This window comes from Corvus cornix, chromosome Z (assembly GCF_000738735.6).
Source record: "Corvus cornix cornix isolate S_Up_H32 chromosome Z, ASM73873v5, whole genome shotgun sequence".
Classification (NCBI taxonomy): domain Eukaryota; kingdom Metazoa; phylum Chordata; class Aves; order Passeriformes; family Corvidae; genus Corvus; species Corvus cornix.
The window spans coordinates 66,676,054-66,696,511 of NC_046357.1; the positions used below are offsets into that span (position 1 = coordinate 66,676,054).

At 40.1% G+C, this 20,458-nt stretch overlaps 1 pseudogene; it reads right to left on the reverse strand.

Annotated features, from left to right (window-relative positions):
- Positions 1–15,813, reverse strand: part of LOC104693182 — a 51,131-nt pseudogene extending 35,318 nt beyond the window's left edge.
- Positions 15,814–20,458: the final 4,645 nt, after the last annotated feature.

The window sequence follows — 20,458 nt, forward strand, 5'->3', positions numbered from 1 at the left end:
TTAATAACAACAAAGAGGACAACTTCAAAAGAATACTCCCTTCTTTTCACAAACAGAGGAAACCACCAACATTTTAGTCTTCACTTCTGAAAACAAATATTGTCTGATGGGTCTGATTTTTTGGTTCAACCTAGAAGAGAAGTTTAACTGTCACAAAGCAGTATCTTCAGTGGACACTAGAAAAGTATGTTTCTAATTTATTCAAGGCAGAGCCTGATGGTTGATACTCTTTCACAGCTATTTTCACTGTTAATTCTCCTGTCCCAAGGAAATGAGAAGAGCTGTCTGGCCAATACTCCCTGCCACGAAACTACTACACTCGTGCTCCAGAACAAGAAGGAAACAAGGAAGAACTGTGATGCAGAAGCAGTTACAATTGCTTTTTGGTATTTCTCCCAAGGTAATACACAACCACACATCATAAAATTAACTTCAGCTTGAGTTAAATAAGTCCCATCTAACACACTATTTCTATAGACTAAATGTCCTGTCCTATTACAGAAGCAAAAGACCATACACAGATTATTCCCCATCACAAAGTATATTAAAATCAGGCTTTAGCTTTTTTTCAGTTTCTCTTGAAAATGACAGAAGTATGGCTTAGGTAGTGGCAGAATTTGAATACTTGTTGCTTGTAAAAATCTCCCAAATATGTGACATGCCAGACAGATGATCCAGATTACTTGAAATGCATCTAATTTATGTGATGAAGAACCTGCTTGGCATCTGACAATAAAATTATCTGGCACTGTTACCATTGTTAAATATTCCCAGTTCTGTCCTTCACCACTTTTCCCCTTTCCTGCATGCTACTCCTTCCTTCAGTTGTGACATGAAATGCATGAAGCTTTATTTCTATTTTTAAACTTTTACTACTTGGTTAGATTACGCGGATATCCAACCTACACATCACAGTTTTGTAAGATTACTTTCCTAAAAAATAAACCAAACAAACCCAACAGAACAAAAATGTAACCAATAAAAACAGGATATTAAAATAGACTGACAACTGCCATAGTCTGAGAATCACAGCATTTACTGAGTTCATGCACTCTCTTCTCCTTAATTCTCCCTAGGAACAGATTATCCTAACATAGCTTTAATTTCTCTCATTTACCATAGGATGTATCATATCTTCATTGAATCCACCAAGTGTATCTGTTACACGTTTATATGATCATGTTATGGAATTCATCTTGGCCTTCCAGCATTGCTATAATTTTCTAGTTGTACACATATTAATTTAATTCTTATTTCTAATGCTCTCCTTCTGTCTGTTCCTTCCATAGAATTATATGTTGTTGTTCGGTTACAGTTTGCTAAGGCATGAGGGATATTGGAACCATTTGGATATGGTAAGTATAGAAATGTACTTTATTAAATAATCTCCACATGCATTTACTGCAACGTATCTCTAGACAGAAATAATGAAATTAGCTTTTTATCCAGATGTCTGTTACTACTGTTGGGTTTTTCTGTGTTGGTCTAGTATCTGACTTTTCCTGCTTTTATTAAGTAAACAAGCTCTGACAGACTGTTCTCACACGTGACATGCTATCAGTGGCCCAAGCTGAGCACAGCAATTTGCTGAAATGTTGTAAGAAGTCTAATGGATTTATGTTGAGGACTGGCAGGCCTGAAGAGAAGGAATTTTTCCACTGTTTGGGTATGAGTCATCATTGCACATCTCTGCAAAAAATAATGTACTGCTCCAATCTTAGTAATTTTCAAATTTAATCAACTAAACTGGTAACAAGAACAGGAAATTAAGTTTTATGTTTCAAAGTTTAAAAGCATTTGGACATTGAACTGAATTGAATAGTACAGCATGTTTATTTCAATTACTTTTCTTATTTGGCTGAAAGCTGTTAGGGAAGATACTATACTACTACTTAAATTTTCTGCAACAAATAGAGATTACTAGTAATCAGACTTCTACCATTATAATGGTAGCATCCAGACCAAAGAATACTTCATAAACAGAACTTCATTTCAGAAGGCATCACATGGCATTGGAAACTCTGTTGGTCCCAATAGCATCAAACGGAGAAGGGGAAAGCACATTGCAAAGTTGAGAAGCTCTGCAGAAGAGCAAACGTTCAAGTTTTAACTCCATGCTCAGCACAGATATTTGTTTTGGTTTACAGAGTTATAGAACACTAACCTAATAATTTATGATTTTGTTATTTTAACACAGTAGCAGCATTAGAGCCAAATGTCAAAAAGCCTGATTTTTAGTATGAACAAGCAAGTAATGCCAAAAGAACAATTAACCATCCTTCAGAAACAACCTGGTAAACAATCCCACCTGATCAGCATTAGAGGTATAGTATTAAACTTGAATTTAACTAGTTTTCTCACACTTCATTCAAAGTCTTGTTATTACTATCATAAAAAAAAGAAGGTATTCTGAGGCCATTAACATTGTGGCCTTCAATACACAATCACCATCAATCAGTACTAGTGATTATATAGAAGAGTTCAGGATTTTGATCAGATATTTTCCTAAGGGCTGAAACAATCTTTCCACAACTGGATTGTTTCAAGCTCTATCTCAAGGAGGTATGAGCCATCTCTCTCCCAGGCTGAGAAGACGTAGTGACATTTTGAACAGCAAACACATATATTGATAAAGTAGTAAAGGAAGCTTGTTTATAGCATGCAATTGATAGAAGCAGGATGAACCTGTGTAAATATTCTTTTCTATTCTCTGGGAAGTTCAGAAGCAACTTCTTTACTGTTTTTAATAATTTTTTTCCCATTTTGAAAATAACAGACAAATAGTATTTTGCAGGGTGCTGCCCTTTGCAAAGATAATAAATATGAGTGGTTCCTTGTAATGAGCAATACAACTCTTTTAATGACAACTACAATGCAAAATTTTTATCACCATCAAGTATAAGACTATTTCTTTACCCTGTCCCATGACAACTAACTAGAGCTTGCAAATGGCTATTCTGATTTGATAACAACAGGCATATTAAAAAGATAATGCTGTTTAAACATTTCAAGAGAAGCAACCAAGGGAATGGAATTTTGTCCTCTCACTTCTATGGCCATAAAAAGGACAAAGACCTGACAGGCTACATGTTTAGCCCCATTTAGTGGGTTGATGCTGGCTGGATGCCAGGCACCCACCAAAGCCGCTCTCTCACTCATCTCTGCAGCTGGACAGGGCAGACAAAATATAATGAAGGGTTCATGGGTTGAGATAAGGACCAGAAAAGATCACTCATCAAATACCGTCATGGGCAAAACAGGCTCTGGTTAGAGATATTGATTGAATTTATCACTAACAAAATCAGAGCAGGATGAGAGGTAAAATAAGACCTCAAAAACATCTTTCTCCCATCCCTCTCTCCTTCCCACCTCTACCGCCTCCCCCTGTGGCTCAGGGAGACAGGGAATGAGGGTTATATTGTTTCTCCCACTGCTCAGGGAGAGTCTTTCCCCTGCTCCAACATGTGGAGTCCCTCCCATGGGAGACAGTTCTCCATGCACTTCTCCAATGTGAGTCCATCCCATGGGCAACAGCTCTCTGTGAACTGCTGCAGTGTGGGTCACTCTTCCATGGGGTGCAGTCCTTCAAGGACAGGCTGCTCCAGTGTGGGTCTCCCATGGTGTCTCAAGTCCTACCAGGAAACCTGCTCCAGCATGGGCTTCTCTCTCCATGGGTCTGCAGGTCCCTGCAAGGACCCTGCTCCAGCGTGGGCTTGCCAAGGGGTCACAGCCTCCTCTGAAACATCCCCCTGCTCCAGCGTGGGTCTCCTCCACGGGCTGCGGGGGCACAGCTGTGTCACCATGGTCTGCACCACAGGCTGCAGGGGAATCCCAGCTCCAGTGCCCGAAGCACCTCCTGTTCCTCCTTCAATGACCTTTGTAGTGGTTTCTCTCACACATTCTCACTCCATTCTTCTGTGGTCACGATTAAAACTGTGCAAAACTTTTTTTTCTTCTCAAATCTCTTATCACAGAGGCATTACCAACATTTCAAATTGGCTCAGCCTTGGCCAGCTGCACTCCTGTCTTTTGGAGCTGCCAGAGACTGGCTCTGTCAGAAATGGAGGAAGCTTCCGGCAGCTTCTCACAGAAGCCATTTCTTTAGCACCCCCACTACTAAAGCCTGGCCAGGCAAACCCAATACACCCAAGGAAAAAAATTAAAAAGTAAGAGCATAACACCTCTGAAGGAGTTAAAGACAGACAGGAGACTGGGTGGCTAGCTACAATTTTCTCTTCAGACAAATATGATTGAAAATAGAATATACAGGTATGTACCAAAAGAGTGCACAAGTTTAGTGCTTTGATTATGATATTCTTTGTTATGAACAGCAGTATTATAAAACACAAAAATTCCCTTACAAAACAATATTCCACTCAAACTGGGACACAAAACTCTAAGCAGAGAGAGCACTGAGGACAATACCCAAATTAAAATTTGCTCCATAATATAATTCCACATAGCTGGGTTTGAAATTTTCTACTGCTCTTTTAAGAACAACAACTCAGGCTGAGAAACAGTTCCAGCAGCTGACATTAACTGCTCTACAAACCAAGAGTTTTGCAAGTGTACCTGAATCCTGGCAATCTGTGACTTATAATGTGACTGATCAATAATGGAAGAACATTCAGAGGAGGTAAGCAATCTGTTCATGGAGCTCTGGGAAGAATACAGAGAGTGACCACAGCTGTTTTAAAGAAAGCTGAAGTTATCTCAACACAGGAAGGGGCTCTATTTGTTTTTCATAAAAGGCTGCACCAGTTGAGTGGATCAAATGGTTGTATAACTGGCCTTAGATAATTAAGAACTCTGAATGCATTTCTGTGCTAGCCAGACAAGCATGGCTTGACCCAACACAGTATAAAAACTAAGGAACCAGCAAAATGAACTTTTAACATAGCAATGGACTTGAGCTGCCTTCAACCCACACAGACTTTTGCAGAAACTGGGGACAGCTTGTGTCATGACAGTTCATATACAGAGACTGGCAACAGGAGTCACAGCTGCCCTGGGATCTGTGTACTGCAGACATTCCGCTCATGCCGTAATTGTTCATGTAAATCCAGCTCAGAATTTGGCTAGCACACAGCTCATGCTAAGGCCAGGTGTATCCTGGGAATGGTGCCATGAGGTCAAGACAAGAGCAGCAGGTACGTAGGACAAGATGGACAGAAAGGCTAAAGGTCATTATGCAGCTGCCATCACCTACAACTTGCCATCTCCTGCAGCCTTAATCCTTCCATACAGATTGTCTAGCAGTTGCTTCAGAATCTACAAATGTAAAGAAATAGTATTGACCAAACTTCCAAGTTGGAAGGTATAAATATGTCACTTGCTCCTCTAAACAGTAGAGATAAAGTCATTCACAAAGATTCTAAAAGAGAAGACAAAACCGAGGCTAACTATTTTTATAATTAAATAGAATGATAAAGAATAGAAGTTAAAGTCAATTTTTCCTGATTATACTTAACTTCCTAGAAAAGAAATAATGCAGGTGTGATTGTTCACTATTGCTTCTGAAGAAAAATTAACAGCAAAGCAAAATTCTCAATCAAAGCAAATTCTCGATCTAAATGCTAGTGACAGACGCAAACAACACATAATCACAAATATCAATGTTACTAATGCATCACAGTGAAGACACTAAGTTCAGAGTCTTAAATACCAAGCAGTAAAATAAAACTATAATAACATGATCGAACTAAAAAAGCAAGAATGACATTCATGTTGTGACATGCTTAGTCATTACACAAAGCCTTTTTAAGGTAATTCTCCCTTCCAAACAATCATTGTTTCAATACACATTTCTCCATCATGGTGGTACAAGTATCACAGGAAAACTAGCTGTGACCCATCAAATTTCAACGAAGTACATACTGTAACAAGGGTATCCCTTTTACCGTTATTACACCAACCAATTATTAAACATCTGCACCACAAAATACAAAGAACTGTCAGCATATCAATGCTGTCATCTAACAGTGATGTCAGAGAGAGAGAGAGAGAACACTTCAGGGAATATGCCTTCCTAAATTTCCTGTTGTGCAAAATGCAGAGGTACTACAGATGAGGCACATATATTTTTCAAACTGAAGCTATTAAAAAATGTAAGCCATAAAATTTGTATCATTGTTCTTGTAAGCTCAACACACAGCCTTGGGAATACTACCTGGAGTTTTATGGTGACTGGCATCATCAGTTAGCCTGGAAGCTCTGTCAGCTGGTCTCTGTTCTGAGGCAGGTTCTGGCAACTTTGAGACACACTGTTCAAACCTCGGAGTTACTACAGTATAACGAAACAGCTCTTCATATTCATCCTGTTGCAAAGGGGTGACAAAGAATTATAAAACTACAATTACATTTTTAAAAATTAGGCATATGTAAGAAGAAGTCCAAATTATTGTCTATAATTTTGAAAGGCTTTTTTATTATCGTGGTGAGAACTAAGAGGATTTCCCTTCAAGTTGCAAAAGTGAGCTGTTTTCCTACAGTAATTATAATAATTTAACTTTCTCTTGTTTAATGTTCACACTCCTTCTGATTACAACTAGATGCACTGTAATAGTTGCACAGAAAGACTCTGCCAGATACCAGAATTGGATACTACAACAGGCATCTAAAACAAAAACAGGAACTGGAAGAAAACTCCAGTTCCAGATCATGTAAGTTATTAATTGCCCAGTGTTATTTCTAATCACTACTACTAGTGCTTCAAAGAAAAGCATGTATTTTTATAGCCATGACAAAGATGCCACTGAAAACAGTCACACTTCACATTCTGTAACATTACAATTTCTTTGGTGGAAGTTGCAAAGCCAATCATCAAAAGAGATTTGATTATACACAGTTTTGTTTAGAGTAGCTATAATTATTCTCATATTAATTATTTAAAAAATTATACAGGTATATGGAATGTGTATATATAACTAAGAAAGTTATATTAAGAAGTTATAAACGTATCTAAGTAGTACGTGGCATTATACTATGCACCAAAGTAAGCCAATTAATATTTTTTTGATACCTCCTAATGAAACAGATTTTCAGGATGAAGGTATTTAGTGTTCATTGTGAAACTGTAAACAATCTGTATTATAGCTTAAACACACAATCCAGTAATTAATTAAACAAGTTCTAGTAGCAGTTACATACTAAAACCAATCAAATTTACTAATTAAAGATTTGGAAAACAATGCCCATTGGAAAATACTAAGCCAGGTCACAAGCAGTTATTTTTTCTTCACTTAGTATTATCGTATTAGTTCTGCTCAGTATCCTAACTAGGTCAAACCTCAGAAATCAAGTGTGAATTCAAAAATTAATTTCCCCTTCAACCCAGGGAAAGTTAGAGTGAAAACAATTAATGAAAGGTACCAATTACACGTAATATGTTTTTGAATCCAATAACTGAAAAGGATAATACTTTAAAACTTTCAGTGTAACTTCTATATTTTTGTGTGTTTCAATTAATTAGAGAATTTAGGAAGCTAGGATTGGCACATTTTAGACGAATTCTAGTTTCCATTGAAATGTCCATTTCCCATCTTCTAATCTATCATGTTCAAAGTAAAAGCCTAAATAAATGTATATGAAGCTATAGAATTACAAATACATGATGTATCTTTTGGATAAGCAAGTGTGTCACATTCCATGTAAAAGGTATATAGTTAGCTGCAAATCAACAAGTTACCAATTTTTCCATAGCTGTATCTTTCTAAATGTATGCAGTTTAGATTTTAGAAGATATCAAAAGAAGAAAACAGGTATCTTCTGATCTGTTATTCAATCAGGAACTACATGGAACCATACCAAACTCCCTGCAGCAAAATTTCAACTGAGTAAAAAAGCCAATATTAGCCTTAACTAATATAAATTAAATGATTCTGCAGAAGATATCAGATCACACCTCTGTCTTCTTCAAAGAGATCATTTAACCAAATAGCACTGTAAAACCGATTCTTCCCCATAAACAAGTTAGTTCTCAGACAGAGCTGATCCAGCTGCTTCCATGATTATTTTAGTCAATTCAAAGGACATAGTAGGTTAGATATCAGATGCAAGTTCGTGGCAGTTGTAACCAGAAGCTTAGGCACACGAAAAAAATAATCCTGGAGACGGCAGTGGGAATATGTAGGGAAACACTGAGTGATTAAGTGTATTACCTCAATCTTAAACACACCATAACAAGCACGCTACAACTGGAATGCAATATCGACCAGTACACTTAAAATAAAACCATAATAAAATAAAGTCAACAATATATCTTTGGTTTACTACCTTGGTTCTGCTTTAAACAAAACGTTCAAGCTGTTTTGTCAACTGCAAACAATTCTGTTCATGTATAAAATTAGAGGAATATAGTTCTATGACCTGAAGGTCAGTGGAGTTTTGACCGTTTAATGCCTTTGTTTTGTAGAAGTAAATGCAGTGATGCAATGAACAAATGGCACCAAAAAAAAATCAGACTTGTTTGATAAATTTTTTTCTTTTTTTAAATAAAAATATACAGGTACTACAAAGAATTGAAGTCAAGGTTACTAAACAATATGACAAGAACAGATTGAATGGATAAAGTCTTGCAAAACCCAACTATAAGTAATGGGAATTCTCTAAGAGCCAGTGGATCTCTTTGTAAGGAAAAGTAATAATCTGGTTTCTATTTAAAAGCAACACATTATCAAAAAGGCCCAATCAAACAAAACTGAACAGACCTTCCAAAATTATCTAAAAGGAGTAGAGTACCCTGTCAACATTCCAATTGATCAGCTGTTACCCCAGGGTTCTTCTTTTTCAACAGTTACAAACTCCTACTGGGGGTAGTTTTGGGCTTGTCTAGTTTGCAGAAAAGAAGGCTGAGGGGCCTCTTTGCTTTCTACAGCTTCCTGAGTGGGGGAAGTGAGAGGAGATGCCCATCTCTTCTCCCTGGGATCCAGTGACAGGATGCATGGGAATGGTTCAAAATTGTGTCAGGGGAGGATCAGATTTGATGTTAGGAAGCATTTCTTCACTGAGGGCCATCAAACACTGGAATGGGCTTCCTAGGGAGAGTGGTTGATGTTGCGAGCCTGTCAGTGTTTAAGAGGCATTTGGACAACGCCCTCTAATAACATGCTTTAACTTTTGGTCAGTCACAAAACAGTCAGAGGCAGTTTCTCCAATTATTGGTGTAGGTCACTTCCAACTGGAACTATTCTACTACTCTAGGCATGTTCTCATTCGCAAAACAGTCATTCATTAGTTAAGTTTATCATTTTCTACAAGGTGGCCTTGGAACCTCCGTGATAATCAACCAGATCATAACAGAAAATTCTGGTCCTTCAAAATTTGTAGCATGATGTTTTATCTTGTTCTCTGACTACAAAAAGCATTGGAAACACAGATGCATTACTATTCTTAAACAAAGATTACGAAAACTTATCCATGAGATGAGCACAAATAGAAAAGTATATGAGCTGCAGAAATGAATTGCCTCTAAAGATGTAGTTTTAAAGGTACAAGTCAATCCACATAGTAAAAAAAGAAAGAAGAAAACCCCTCAACTAAACAGTGCTGCTGCTGTATATGCCCATTTCACCAGGTGACAAATGTGGAGATACATTTCTACAGGGCAACTAGCAAAACATGTTATTGTCAAAACTGTCCTGGTTTGGACTGTATTCGACCAAAGAAAAAAAACACACAACCCACTGTTCAAATAGGAATAACCAATTATTAAATGATGCGAATCTGCTGCTTTTAAAATAATAACACAAAGACTTTATCCAATACCATTGCATTCTCTTGAAAGAACAATGAGCACAGAAACAGAAACCCCCCAGTATTATAGTTACAGCATATCCTGACCTATTTGACACAAAAAGTAAAAAAAAAAAAAAAAAAACAAAAAACCAAAAAGCAGTCATTTCCTTTCTGTGATTAACTTGGCCATAGTACTACTCCAAGGGAAATAAATTCATTTAAAAAATTCAGTTCTTACAACATCATGGGGGAAGCCTAAAATATAGTTACCCTTCATCTCTCAAAAATAATGGGTTTCTATCCTACTGTGTCAAATTCTGGCATCTTCATAAGACTTAACACAAATGAAGAATAACACTTGGAAAAAAAGGTAAGAAAACTACCTATTTTACTTGCAGCTGATCAAACTCTTAAGTTTAGATAAGAATTTTTACATAAATTTCTTGTGAAATGCACAAAAGTGGAATCTAAATGAACATACTGTAATCTCTTTTTTTTGGTGGTCTACTTTGTTTCTTTACATTAACATTTTTATTATTTTCCTGTGTATGTAAAATACAAAAAAGATGCACAATCAGAGTTAGAGTTAGAGTTAGTTAGAGTTCCTTGTAGTTATCCTTTGCCAAATGAAATGCCATGACTGTAAATCAAATGATATTGCCTCTTTCCTACCTGAGGATCTGAAGAAACAGAACTGTCCTGAACAGAGTCTTTTGGCAAAACTGGACTTGTGCTTTTCTCCTCATCAGATGACATTCTGCACAAAGTAAGTCTATAAAACAGTAGAAGCTGAACTTCATTTTTTGGTTTCAGTACATAAACACATACTCATCAACATTTTCCCCAGAAACAGAGATTCTGTTGTAACAACTGGATCAATGCCCATTTTGTGCACTAAACTGATTGAATAGTCTCATTATATAATGCTAGGCAGGAAACTGCCTGATCCAAAGCACACTCAAAATCATGCAAATACTTTCATTAACTTATAAGAAAACCCCAAGGAAAGACCCCAAAGCAACAATGTCAGTTACTGCAGTTAGAGATACCCTCCTGTGTCAATCCCTCATTTTATTCACACAGTATTGTTTTTGAGCTTTTCAGGCTGTTTCAGTACAAAATTCCTACAGAGCAACATAAGAATGCATAATGTGCCCACTCACTAGACAACCTCAACCATAGCCCAAGATGAGATGATGCCCTGAACACTACTGTTCAATACCCTGAAGCCTAGTGGTCAACATCAGTCTCCCACCACCTTATTTGACTTAAAGGCCCAGGAAGATAAACAGATATGGAAGGATAAGTAATACCTTAGGTTCAATAAATGTCAATAATTCCAGCAATTTTGAAGCAAGACAGTGAGGCATTCTTTGAGTACTTGGGAAGTAGGCGATGGTGAAGAATTGATAAGAAGCTTGAAGACTTTGTGAAAGATATATGTATCTTTTAATATACTACAGCCTTGAATAGGTCCTTCAGAGAAGAACTGAAGCTCTTGTGATAAGACTTGACGGAACAAGGGGAAAAGGACTCTAAAGGATATAGGGGGGAGGAAAAGATGAAAGAAATTACAAAATGAGGGGAAACTGAATATAAAGCAAGGTGAATTTGTTAATGAATGAATGACAGAGTGATACAGGTGCCTGACACACATGAAAGACAATCAGACAGACTGAGCAGGGAGTTGTCAGGAGAGAAGGCATACCACCGTAAATAACCAGAGGAACTGTCTTACTGTACATTGTAGCAAACAATTTGCAAGGAAAATTTATTTTCAGAGAGATCTTTACAACTGTCAATTATAATATTCTCAGTTGTTTTTTAAACAGATGCATTTTCTGACAGAAATGTAAATTTTAAATTGCTAGTTGTGCTGTCATTAAACTGGCAGGAATATCCTTCTTAAACACAATCAATGTTTCTCAAAGTATCAAAAACCCCATGTAGCTCTCTATATAGGAATACAGATAGACATTAACTATCCTTTTGCTCTTTGAACTATTCTAGACACTGATTCTTCCTGCACCACAAAAGTTCTCTCTGCCACAGCTGTTTTTACACCTTTCAGAATGGCAAGCTCATTTCTGTGTTGATGATGGATGTCTTAAAAACGGTATAAAGACAATTTCAAATGATGAGATTTCCTGCAGCTCAAGGTTCAAAAGACATGACTACAATCTTCCTACTTCCTGCTGAGCCCTCATATACCAACCACATTTTTTGAATACAAAAAATGAAGTCTAATGAAGGTTTACTTTGTACTTTTTACTCCTGTATATCTGTGTGTGTAGATGACAGAAGAAATACTACCTTTGTCAGCTCCACCTTTTTCACTGCCTCCTGCTTTGATAATTTTCTTCTTTCCTCTTTCACATGAACTATTCCTTATATATACCCTTGGTTTTATCCTCTCTACATAGTGAAATAGCTCTATACTAGTACTCCACCTTCTTTTAGCTGATAAATTCTTTCAATACCAAAAAATACTTCAGTAATGCTAAAAAGCCGTCTTCAACTTCATATGCTTTCCTACATAGTTTCTCAAATTGTGGATCCTGACTACTCTAAAAGCCCTGGATCTATTCAAAGGTGTGTGTGCATTAGGGAAGATCACAAAGAACAAACTGTCTAGAACTTACAGGAATTAGATGGGTATTTGCAGCCAGAAGTTAGAAATATTGTTATACCTTCTCTTCTCAGTACACTTCCAAAGAACTAAACTATTGATTTTTCTGAGAAACAGGATGGCAAATGGAGTTCCTTGTGAACACAGACAAGTCCAAGGAAGTGGAAAAGAAAGGTTTTTACTGAATTTTGTTCAATAACTTAAGACCACTGTCCTGACTTCTGTTTTCAGTTCTCTAAGATCATGCCCCTGACATGCTACCTAGTGGATCTCGTTCTCTACTTATCACTGAAACTACTCTCTGATCTTACAAAACTCAACAGGTTCCTTCATCATGAGTGACAAACCAAAGTGATGTCAGTGACTCCTCACACAGCTTCCCCTCAAGGCCCTTCACCATCTTCATTGCCCTCCTTTGGATGATCTCAAATAGTTGAATGTCTGTCTTACATTGTGGCAGCCAGAACTGCCCCCAGCACTGGAGGTGAGGCCACCCCAATGCAGAGCAGAGCAGGACAATCCCCTCCCTTGCCTGGCTGGTGACGCTGTGCCTGATGCCCCCAGGACAGGGCTGTCCATCCTGGCTGCCAGGGCACTGCTGACGCACGCTCAGCTTGCCATTGACCAGGACCAACCAGACCCCTTCAGTGGGCCTGCTCTCCAGCCTCTCATTTCCCAGTTTGTTCATACATCCAGGGTTGCCCTGTCCCAGGTGGCTTTTCTGCATCTGAGGAAATCAACAGCCCTACCCAATTTAGTATTGTCAACAAACTTACTAAGTATACCTTTAAGCCCTGCATCCAAGTCAATCAAGAAGATGTTGAAAAGCACCAGGCCTAAGATGGAGCCCTGTGGAACCCCCCTAGGGAGAGGTCCCCAGTCTGAAGTCACCCCATTCACTGTAACCCTTTGTGCTCAACCCGTGAGCCAGCTGCTCACCCATGATGTGTTTACCCAGCTGCGTGCTAAAAATTTTGTCCAGAAGGATCCTGTGAGAGACAGTATCAAACGCTTTACTGAAATTCAAAAAGATCACATCACCTGGCTTCCCTTGATCAAGTACGTGGATCACCTTGTCATAAAAGGGAATTAAGTTTCTCAGGCGGGACCTTCCTCTCATGAACCCATGCTGGCTGTGACCAATGACCGCATCAATGTTGCAGACTGAAGCAAAGAACTAATTTCTGCCTTGTCTGTGTCCCTGTTTGTGAGGTGACCATCCTCATCATGTAACAGGCTCATGTTATTTCTGGACTGCCTTTTACTATTGACATATTTTAAAAAACTACTTTTTCTGTCCCCTACAGTACTGCCTAGCTTCAAGTCTAATTGAGCTCTGAGCACATGAATTTCCTCTCTACTGTGGAGAGCTGTATCTCTGTACTTCTCCCATGTAACCTGACTTTGCTTCCACTGGGCATATGCTTTCCTTTTTTGCCTTAGCTTCAGAAGATCCCTGCTCAGCCAAGCTGGCCTAAGAATAACTTGTCTGCTTTGATCTCAGTGAACAAGCACTAAGTCCCACAAATTACCGGATAAGTTTCTAAAAGAGAAATCAAGGGATATTAAGACACCGCCTCTGGGTCAGTAAGCTAATTTGCTAAGCTGTAAATCATTACATGGTGAAAGACAAGTGAGAAGAACATCCTCAAGCTTACCAGGTTCTTCTAAACTTACCCGAGCATCTGTCAAAACATATGTCTGACTTCATTAAAGACAGATTCCTGCTAAGAGCAGCAGTTTCTTCCAAACTGTAAGCATACGACTGCAATAGTAACACTGCTACTTTTAAGAAACAGGATGCAACTATAAACATCTTGGTCTGACTCACCATTGTTGCTCTCCTCCTTAATTTTGAATTAATTAAGCTGTGCTCAAGTTTTTGTGGGTTTGGCTTTGTTTTAAACTAAAGATGATGCTTTCCAAATAATTTAAGGTTTCATTTGGATCAGAGGATTCAACACCTATGAAAGAGAATCATGTAGTGGGTAAGGTCGGAACAGACCACAGTGGGTCATGTAGTCCAACCCTCCTGCTTAAGCAGGGTCATCCTAGAGCACATGGCACAGGATTGCAGCCAGGTGGTTCTTGCACATTTCCAGTGAGGGAGAGTTCACAATCTCTCTGAGCAATCTGTTCCAGTGCGTGGTCACCTGCACAATGTAGAAGTGCCCTCTCATGTTCAGGTGGAACTTCCTGTGTATCAGTTTCTGCCCATTAACTCTTGTCCTATTGCTTGGCACCACTAGGAAGAGCCTGGCTCCATTGCCTTGGCACCCTCCCTTCAGATAATTATAGATATTGATGAGGTTTCCTCTCACTTGTCTCTTCTTGAGGCTGAACAGGCCCAGCTCCCTCTGCCTTTCCTCCTAAAATAGATGTTCCAGTCCCTTCATCATCTTTGTAGCCTCTGCTGACCCACTCCAGGAGCTCCATGTCTCTCTTGTCCTGAGGAGTCCAGAACTGTACACAGCACTCCTGGGGTGACCTCTCTAGGGTTGAGTACAGGGACAGGATCACCTTCCATGACCTGCTGGCAATGCCCTTCCTAATGCCCCCCAGGATACCATTGGCCTCCTTGGGCACCAGGACACTCTGCTGGCTCATGGACAGCTTGGTGTCCACCAGGACCTGCAGGTCCTTCTCTGCAGAGCTGCCCCCCAGCAGGTCAGCCCCAGCCTGTGCTGGCGCCTGGGGCTTGTTCCTCCCCAGGTGCAGGACCTGGCATTTGCCTTTGCTGAATTTCAGATGGTTCTTCTCTGACCATCTCTCCATCCTGTCATGGTCCTTCTGAAGGGCTGCAGAGCACACCGGGGTGTTGGCCATTCCTCCCAGCTTTGTGTTCACAGTGAATTTGCTGAGGCAGCATCTGCCCCTTCACTCATGTCATGGATGAACAAGTTAAACAGGTCTGGGCCCAGTACTGAACCTTGGGGGGACACTGCCAGTCATAGAACTACACCACCTGCCAATAGAGGCAGGACATATTCGTTCCCTTTAGCTGTACCCCCTTGCAAAGCAGCGCTGCTCACGCTTTTAACTCCTCACTACAGCACCTCCGCAGCTGCCCCCGATGCCGGCAGCGCCAACACCGCTGCGACCGCGGCTGCCATGGCAGCCGGGGACAACAGGGACAATCCGCTAAGCGTCCCACAGACACCAGGGAGGCACAGAGGTGATCAGGCAGCGGGGAACACGACAGATTATGAACAGGAGATTTTCCTTTTCTTTTCTTATACAGGGCTTTTAAGTCAACCAGCCCAAACACCGGGGGCAGAGGGTGCCCACCAGCACCCTCAGGAACCTTGGGGTGGGGTTGCGGGCGGCAGCGCGGCCCCCGGGCAGGAGCAGCGGTGCTGTGGGAAGGACGGCGCAGCCCCGGCCCCCCCCGCTCACCTGCGGGCTCCGGCCGGCGGCACCGACGGTTTCAAAACTGCCCGAGCGGAAGAGGAACCCGCTCTGCAATAGGCTCAGGGCGCCTTTGCAAAGCGCCCTCCGATTGGGCGGTTTGGCGGCGAAGCAGCCAATCGAATTGCCAGCCCGGGGCGCGGGGGCACCGCCAGCCCCACCCGGCAGCGGCTCCTGCCGCGCGCTGACTGGCGGCGGCGCTGCCGGGGCGGGGCGCGGGGGCCCGGCCGGTCGCCGGCGGGGGCGCGCGGGGCGCGGGGCGGTGCCGGAGGTGGCAGGTTCGGGTCCCCCGCCCGGCCTTCCCGGTCCGCGCCCCGCGCTCGCCGCCAGAGCGCTGCGTGATGGCCCTGGCGGTGCCGGGGAGGGACCGTGCCAGCTTAAAAGGTTTGGCTTGGCAAGGTGGGGGAGGCTGCGTCTGTCCGTGTTGGAGAGCAGCTGCTGACGGGCATTCCTGTGGAGAATGAAGATTTAAAAAAAAAAAAAAAAAAGGAAACGAAGAGAGAATTCCTTGGTGGAACTCCTTCATTCTTAAACGCTTCCATCTATGCTAATAATGAAGCTATAAACGGTCCCCGAGCAGGAGTTTTGAATAATTTATGCAGTAATGTTGCAGAAGGAGCTCTTGGCTTGTTGTTTCCAACATTTCTTACCAGGGCAGGCTTTCCATAAAACCTTGCATAAGCAGACAGGCGGGATGGATTCGGGGGCTAAATCCGGCCAGCCCCGTGGCAGGACTGTGTGTCTCACACCCCGCCCGAGGCAAATGCCTCTCCATGCTGCCATCTCAGGGCTGTAATTAGAAAGAGATACAACGCCAGGTTTTAAAGATTCTAACATCAAGCATCAAGGAGTAGAGAGTCCTTCCGTTTTCCAGCCTTCTTTTAGCCTGGTGCCATCGTAACTGACCTTTCTGTAATGCAAGCTGTGACACAGGAAATGATGCAATATTATTTTAAAATTATTTACAGCACCGAGCTCTGGCTACAGCATGCCATTGGGCATGCTAGTGCCACAAGCCTTCTGGTCAGGCTCCATAGTATGAGATTGTACCTTATGTTGCATCAACATTTTGTCTGATAACATGAGAAAGATAGTTTGGGCATAAAATATGGAGACAGGTACAAAAGTGTAACTCATAATTGCCCTTTTTAAATGTTCACAGCAGTACATGTATCTTGCTCTAGAATCTTTTGCCTCTAAAATGGTTGAGCAAGTAAGGAAACCACCACAAAATTTCACCTTTCTTAGAGGCATTTAAGTCCCCCTAAAGTGAGGCTTTTCCCATAGTAGAAGCCTACTTCTACATTTGTTGAAGTTCTCATTTAGACAAAGTGGCAATGGAGAGCTGTTTTTAACTGCAGCATCTGATAAAGTCTGCATGATTTGATGAGCAAAAATTCCAGCCTGAGGAGTCACTCACTGTGCAGTCATTGTTTCATTAAGGCCTACAATGACATTGGTTGATGTTAGTTTCCAGAAAAGCATAATGGAAGGGCTACATTTGCTGATGGATTTTAGTAAGCATGAAGGAGTGTTTCGTTTCAGAAATACGTGATTTTTTTAATCAATTTGGTTGCAAATATCTGTGATAGGATCTTCAGTTCCAGTTAAGGCTAAATTTGGGGTAAAAAAGGAGCTGCATTGTGTAGGTCTGCAGGAGCACTGGCCTCAGAGCTTGTCCCATTTCATTTCTTGAGTGCTGGACTGAACCTGACATTTAGCTGTAGTCACGTATTGGTGACCAATGTCCACACCAAAGCAAGGCATAGTTTATTTTCCCTTGCCATAACTGGCTTTTCCAAAAGGTCACACCTGAGGGAGGATTTTGCAATAAACCAGAAAACCAAAGTATTTCTGGACAAAGGGGAGTAGCGTTGTTACTGTACCCTAACAGTAATGAAATTGTAGGATTTAGAGTTGAGAATTCATCCCTCAACTCTAAAATAAGCTTCATGAGAAATAATACTGTTTGTGACTGGACTGAGTTGGCCTCCATAGCAAAGGGCAGGAGGCACAGTGGCATTTGTAGCCATGAAGCACGACAGATGTCTGGTCACAGATCTCCTCTACACGTATCTGGTGTTTAAGAGGGCTGCACTCAGCTAAGAGTGAGAGGGAATATCTTGCAAAGACCAACTCTAGGTCACTGAATCTAGTGAATCCTTCTGAGCCTTCTGACTGCTAAAGCAGCCTCCAAATGGACCCTTTTTTTGGTGTCTGTTTCAAATAAGGTCACAAGAAAGCAGAACTACTGCAATGTTTGTCTGGCACATGCTAGTGAAAAAGAGCACATGTTTCTTGTCTCAGACTCAATAATTTAAGTTTATTTATCAAAATGGAGAGATGACACATGCTTCTATGATGTTTTTCATGTTAATTTGTATTGCACACTGCTGCTGTAAAAAATATGATGAAACTTTCTTCATAAAATAGTTTTTAAATACATGTCACATAAAAACATTGTCACATAAAACATACCCTTTAAATATGTGTTTAACTTTCAGTCTTACGTCTTTCGGAAAACGCAGACATTTGAAAATTGAAGGAGTTTGCAATGGGTACTCAAACCAGTCTTTGTGATGCAAACATCTACTGCTACTTTGTAATTAGATGGATAAAAAGCAAAGGAGATCAAATGGTATCAAGCTGATTACTAGTATAAAGGGATAATTATAGGTAGTTAAAGAGCAATGAAATGACAGTAATTTGTCAAACCCTATTCCCACACTGGGGATTTTATGGTGTATCTGATGAAAACTTCTGTTGAGAATTTCTGATTTTGAATTGTATTTAAAAAATACCTTCCATCTTTCATGTTGGATTCTATTGTACACTAGAATATACAATTATTTTCACAGAAGGAAGGAGAGTTTTCTATGCTTTTATGACCACATATGTCCATCTACTGCCCTAGCCAAGCAAATGCTGCAGCAGTGATTGAAGTCAGGGGAAGTATGGTCATCTGTGCAAACTAAGAATTCATTTTGAAGCAGGTACTGTTCTGAGCTTTTGAAGGAAACAGGTAGAAGGGAGGCAGGAGGTGGAACTGATTTAATGGCATCAACACATCTAATGTCAAAAATTCACCTTTTCTTTTCTTAAAACAGTTTTTGTGGAATTCAAAGTTAAAAATAAACATCATCAAGTTGATATGAAACGATGAGTTTTTAATGTTTTCTGTAGTTCTATAGGTTGCTGAAACACATTTCCAATGTTTTCTATTTTCCCCCTGTATTTATCATGATTATGTGATTCGAAAACCGGGTATTTTGTTATAATTTAAGTGTGGATACTGTAGTGATTATTGTTTGACTATACCAGATTAACTATTCAAGTGCTTGCTGTGTGAACACAAGACCTATCTCGTCTCATGTGTAGTGTTAGATGCAGTTCTGGCTTCTAGGTAGATCTGTGCCTTGTACTGTGTGATCTCACCATCTCTCTTCTGCTCCATGTCTCCAGGTGTCTCAAAGGGAACTGCTGAGTGTCTGGAGGCAGAGAGTCAGGCAGAAGGCACTAAACCACATCTTTTGAGGCTCTACATTCAAAGGACTGTCACATGATGGCTACTGCCTTGTGCAGTAGGGCTGTTGTAATTGTGTGGTCCAGGACCATTCCTTTCCCACCACATGAAATGAAATATTAAATATATGATTGACAGATCACTGATTTCAAGCCTCACAATGAATTTTTTGTTCCAACTGCATTAAGAAACGCTTTTCAAAATACCAGTATTTCATACACAATTGAAATCCTTATTTTATGCAAAAAATAACTTGTAACCGTACTCAATATGGGTAATGTGGCAGTGCAGTTCCCAGTATTTTGGAAATTACTAGCATTTTTTTCTTGTGATGATGTTGATCGTAGAAAGACATTTTCCTCGCGAATATTGAACAGCTCAGTGTTAAAGGACTTTATATTCTTCTATTAATATTCTTTACTATGTTGCCTCTTTATAATGGTTAGTGTATATATCAGTATATATTTTTTTTCAGAAAAAGATCCAAGGGAATTGTAATTATATTGAAATAGTCTGGAGTCTAATATTTTCTGTTATCTAATATATTTTTTTTTTTTTACAGGTGTTTTTATCTTAGACACAGACAATATTAGAGCCTATATGAAAGGCCCAGTGAGCATGTTCATCTATGTTTAAAAGTTTCCCCCATTTGAGTGTTTTCAACTCAAGTAGCATTTTGACTCAGTCAGTCATCAGTCTTTTCCCCATCAGTGACAACCTATCAAGACAGAATTTATGAAGAGATTTTTCATGAATTGCAAAGATGATTTTTCTACTATAATTTCTTATTGACGTGTTAGGTAAAGATTTTCAGTTACATGGAAAAAAATGCTTCTCTTACAGTACATTAGGTAACTATACATTCACCTGTTTTTCAAGCTTCTATCTTTTTTCCAGTGTGATACCAAAACAGATCTCTCGACAGTTTTGCCAAAAACCACTGGAAATATTTTTGTGGTTTTTCTCCTTTTAAACTGTAAAGAACAGGTGAAATCTCTTCTCATAAGATATTAAAAGATCAACATCCCTAGAGATCTTTCAGTGACAGGGTGCACATGTACAGCATATTTGTGGTGACGTATTCACCTGCAGGGGCAATAGAACACCGCTGTGCTCCAGAGTATTGAATGACTGTAAAAGGCAAAGCATCAGCTTCTTCCAAG